The sequence below is a fragment of the Procambarus clarkii genome, chromosome 50 (genome assembly GCF_040958095.1).
Source record: "Procambarus clarkii isolate CNS0578487 chromosome 50, FALCON_Pclarkii_2.0, whole genome shotgun sequence".
Lineage (NCBI taxonomy): Eukaryota > Metazoa > Arthropoda > Malacostraca > Decapoda > Cambaridae > Procambarus > Procambarus clarkii.
Genome location: NC_091199.1, coordinates 3,664,922 through 3,670,487, shown reverse-complemented (window position 1 = coordinate 3,670,487; position 5,566 = coordinate 3,664,922).

Genomic DNA, 5,566 nt, shown 5'->3' with positions numbered 1-5,566 from the left:
GTCTCCATGCCTCCTCACTGCAGGTCCGTCCTCCTTCTTAACTTCTTGAAGGTTGGAGTCGGTCTCCTGGCCGTCGTCTTCTCCCAGCAACGGCTGTCGCCTACGTCTCAGCTACAGTCGTCCGGTTTCCCCAAATAGTCCTCTCTTCCTCAGCTACCCAGTGGCTCTGTCTGCCACTACGCTGTCACGAACTGGTGAATTGCCATAGACGCCACATACGTCACTGCACGGCTTCACTGCTACTGGCACAGTACCTGACTGGAGCACTTGTTGCTCAAATAACCGTCAATTCCCTCTTCTGGTTCAACACATGAACTAGGGAAGACTTCTCAGAGCACTGGCGGACTTCAGGTGACGCGTAAATCCACGGGAGCGAGATACAACTGTCCAACTGACAGGACCATCCGTCGCACGTCCGACCTCTATGACGTGTCGTGTCTGACTGCTGGCGCCAGAGTGGCGCGTGGCCCGGACCCCCTTCCTTCGTGACGTCATTTTCGCTACGGGAAGTTTTCATTGGCTCCCGGTGCCACATTGCTGTCGGTGACCAATCCGGTGCCACTGACGTCACACGGTTTTGGCGGGAGATCAGGGAGGTAAGCGCCATCTTGGCTCCCTAAAGGGCCTATACCACAGGCCAAAATATTACTATTTCACAAATTTCTCGGCTCTCCGAGAACACTTCACTCTCTCCCATATATCGAATTGTAGCCTGCAACGTAGAGAACGCTTGGGAAAAGTAGACATGACTCTTACTGCAGGCGTGGGAGAATTACAAGGGGGGGAAACACCGTCACATACCCCTCCCCTTAAAATAAGAGTCATGTCTCGTTAGTGTATGCGGGATAGGGCGTCCGCTACTACGTTGTCCTTCCCCTTGATGTGTTTGATTTCCAGCCGGTATTCTTGCAGTAACAACGCCCACCTCGTTAGACGTTGGTTGGAATTCTTCATCTTGTATAAAAATGTGAGAGGGTTGTGATCGGTGAATACTAGGACAGGTCTCGCCCCTCCTCCCACGTACACATCAAAGTGCTTCAGGGCCATAACTAGCGCCAATGCCTCCTTCTCAACGGTGCTGTAGGCCCGCTGGTATTTTACGAACTTCTTCGAGTAGAACGCTACTGGCCTATGTACTTCACTCCGTTCTTGAGCCAACATGGCCCCTATTCCAACGTCGCTGGCGTCCACGTACAGGATAAAACCGGCTGAAAAATCTGGAGATATCAATACTGGGGCCTTCGTCAACAATTTCTTGGTCTTTTCAAAAGACTCTTGGCAGGCCTCTCCCCATCTCCATCTTACATTCTTGGAGAGTAGCTCGGTTAGGGGATGCTCTACCGTGGAGAAATTCCGGCAGAACCCACGATAGTACCCTATCATTCCGAGGTACCTGAGCAACTCCTTGCGCGTCTTGGGCACGGGGTATTCCTTTATGGCTGCTACTTTGTTATCAACTGGAGTGACTTCACCTTGGCCGATGACAAAACCGAGGTACTCTAAGTGAGCTTTCCCGAACTCACTCTTGGCCAAATTTACAGTCAGGTTAGCCTCCTCTAACCTTCTGAATAATTCCCCAAGTCTCTCCAGATGCGTCTCCCAATCGTCGGCGTACACGACGATGTCATCGATGTAAACCGTGCATCCTGCTGCACCCCTTAACAGTTCGTTCATCATTCGCTGGAAGCAGCTGCCGCTGTTTTTCATGCCGAAGGGTAACACCTTGTACTGGTACAGCCCATCAGGAGTCGCGAAAGCTGATATCTTCCTGGCCTCAGGAGTCAGGGAGATCTGGTAGTACCCTTTGAGAAGATCGACCTTGGATACATACCGTGCACTGCCCACCTGGTCAATGCAGTCACTCACTCTTGGCATGGGGTGAGAATCCGCCACTGTGATGGAGTTCACCCTCCTGTAATCTGTACAAAAGCGGTATGTTCCGTCGCTTTTCCTCACCAACAGGCACGGGGAACTCCACTCACTTTTACTGGGCTCCGCAAGGTCGTTCTCAAGGAGGTACTCCACCTCCTTTCTCATCAGCTCTCGCTTCTCTGGGCTCACCCTGTACGCGCTCTGTTTGACGGGCCTGGCGTCCCTCACCTCCACCTCGTGCGTCACACTCCTGTGTCGTCGGGGCACGTCGGTGAAGAGGGAGGCATTCTTTCTCAGTAGGTCCGTCAGGTCCGCTCTCTGTTGCCCTTCCAGATGCGACAGCTTGTCCTTGATGTTTGCCAGACTCTCAGTGTTGGTGAGACGGGTGCCATCCGGCCTGGACCACTTTCCTTCCTCCTCCGGGAGTTCTTGGTCCACCTGTACGCATAGAACTGTCTTCTGCTGGGGTTCCCGGGTCATCGTTCCTTCCTGCCTGGCGGTTCCTCCTTCCACAGTGAAGAAGGGCTTCAGGCGGTCCACGTGACACACCTGTTTCTTTCGGGATCTGTCCGACTTCCCAATTTCGTACGACACCGGACCCAACCGTCGCAGCACTTGGTATGGTCCCTCGAACCGTGACTCGGTCACCCTACCTTTACCAGGAAGCAAGACCATTACTTGGGACCCGACCTGGAAATCCCTCTGTGTAGCTCTCTTGTCGTACCACTCCGACATCTTACGCTGCGCCTCCTTCAGGTGTTTCCCAGCCAGTTCCTTCGCTAGAGTGAGACGTTCTTTAAACTTCTGGACATATTCGTTCACCGTTCCCACGGTCGCTGCCGGTGTCCATTGTTCCCTCAGCATGGACAGGGGACTTCTCACCTCGTGTCCATACACTAGCTGGAATGGTGAGAATCCTAGTGATTCTACCACCGCGTTGCGTATGGCAAATAACGCGGGGTATATAGCCTCATCCCACTCAGCCCCCTGTTCTGCGCAGAACACCCTCAGCACAGTCTTCAATGTGGAGTGGAATCTTTCGATCGCCCCCCGCGACTGCGGTCAGTAGGGCGACAATCGAATCTGAGTCACTCCCCATCCTGCCATCGTCTGTCGGAACCACTTCGACTGAAATATGCTTGCGCAGTCTGTCTGGATCTCTTTGGGCATCCCCACCCACGAGAAAAATCGCTGCAGTTGGCTGGCTACTCCTTGCGATGTTAAACGTCGCATCGGGACGGCTTCCGGAAACCTGGTGGATGTGCACATTATTGTCATTAGGTAGGTGTTCCCTTTCTTCGTCCTTGGCAAAGGACCCACTCCATCAACTAGCAGACGCTCGAAAGCAGGCCCAAACGCTGGAACAGGGATCAATGGGGCCTTCGGTATCGCGGACTGGCTCTTCCCTGCCCTCTGGCATGGTAAGCACGTCTTACAATAGCGCCTCACCTCGGCGTCCATACCTGGCCAGTAAAAGTAATCCCTGATCCTTCGCAGCGTCTTCGTCACTCCCAGGTGACCTGCAGAGTCCACGGAGTGCGCTAGGTCCAACACGGCCGCTCGGCACTGGGCCGGCAACACTACCTGGTGCCTCGTGCTTAGGGACTCTTCCCCGGCCTCCACCCTCACAGGTCTCCACTGCCTCATCAGCATGCCGTCTTGAAGGTACAAATGAGTAGCCTTCTCAGGACCAACACGTCCTCCTTGGGCCTCACTAATCAAATCGGGGAACTCCTCCTGCTGCAACTGTTCAAGACGAGCGCGGTCTACCCCTAGAGAACTGGTGAGGGTCACCTGCAACTCACCACTTGGGCTGTCTCCGCCCTCCGCTCGTTCTCCGGGTTCTACGAAGAGGCGATCTATTCCCGGGCTGTCAGTTGTCTCCTCAGCCTCATCAGATCCACAACCTCCTTGTTCTTCGCGTCGTCTTGGTATCACCGCACAAACTGGGAACGCCACCGGTGCGATTCCCTTCTCGCCCCCACAGGCGTTCCACTCTCCGCCCGTCTCCTTGTATTGTTCTAGGCATTCTTCGCCTTTCACAAGATTCGAAAGGACATATCCTCCACACGCGTCATTCCCCAAGATGACCTGCGCCTCCATCTTGGGCATTGATGTACAGACTCCCACCACTAGGGTCTGGCAGCCATAGTCGGAATTTAAAGTCACCTGGTGTAGGGGCATCCTCACTGGGCCTCCCACAGTGGTCACACTTGCCACCCCCACACTGGTACTTTCGTAACCTTCGGGGAACAGGGTTTCACTTACCAGGGTAAAGTCAGCCCCGGTGTCTCTTAAGATCTTCACGGGGATGGGGTCTGCGTCCCCCATCCTTACGGTTCCTTGACACACGAATGGGTGAACTTTCTTCTCCCCACTCAGCACGGGTTCATCCCGCACTCTCTCGGCCCTCTGGTCCTCGAACATCACTAAAGCAATGTGTCCCTGCTGCTTAGGGCGTCTGCATTCCCGCGCGACGTGTCCGGGTATTCCGCAATTGTAGCAGCGGCCCTTCGGCGGAGACCATCCGCCACCGCTCGCCTTAGCACTGCCTCCAGAGGCCGTCGCACCCTGCGTCTTTCCCGCACCGCTTGTTGACTCCTTGGTCGCAACAACAGCTCCCGAGCTCTCCGCTTGGTTCTTCTTGATTGGTTCTACAGTACCTTTTGATCCTCGGGTGTTCCAACTTGAGAGGTGGGATTTGGGAGAACTCGCTCCTGTCCTCCACCCATCCGTCCTTCTATAACTCCTATCGTTTCCGACGTATGCGGGTGGTCGGTTCTGTCCCTCTCGGCGTGGGCGTAGGGCTTCTTCTAACATGTCGGCCCGGTCGGCTGCGGCCCTCAGGTTCTTTATGTCCGCCTCCTTTATCCTCATCCTGATCTCAGGAGAGAGCACGGACATAAACTTTTCCATGACCATTAGTTCTTTGATTTCTTCGGCCGACCCCGCTTCTTCAGAGTCCATCCACTTAAGGAACTTTCTTTCCATGTCCCTCGCCGTCTCCGCATACGATTTTCCTGGCAACCGCGTACATTCTCTAAACCTCTTTCTGTAACACTCTGGCGTGAGTTTAAAGGAACGGAGCACAGCTCGTTTTACCGCATCGTAGTTAGTGCATTCTTGGAAGTTGAGCATAGTGAAGGCTTGGCGAGCTTCACCTGTGAGCCTCCCTTGGACCAACTCCGCCCACTCCGCCCTCGGCCACCTCTTCATAGCAGCAACTCTCTCAAAGTGATCGAAGAAACTTTCGGCTTCACTAGGCACAAAGACCGGCAGGTCTCGTTCCCTCACTCGTCTGTCTTCCTGTGGCGGGGCAGGGGCCCCTAGTCCCAGTTCAGCTCGCTTCAGCTCCACCTCCTTGTTAGCATCTATTTCCTGTTGTCTCATCCTAGCTTCTCGCTCGTGTTCTTCCCTGCGTAGCTGTGCTTCTCGCTCTTGTTCTTCTCGGCGCAGTTGTGCTTCTCGCTCCCCACGCTGCATCTGTGCTTCTCGCTCCTCACGCTTCATCTGTGCTTCTGCTTCTCGCTCCTCTTTGCGCTGCTGTGCCTCTGCTTCTCGCTCTTCTTTGCGCTGCTGTGCCTCTTCTCTCCTCAGCTGCGCTTCTGCTTCTCGCTCTTCCTTGCGCTGCTGTGCTTCTCGCTCTTCTTTGCGCTGCTGTGCTTCTCGCTCTTCTTTGCGCTGCTGTGCCTCC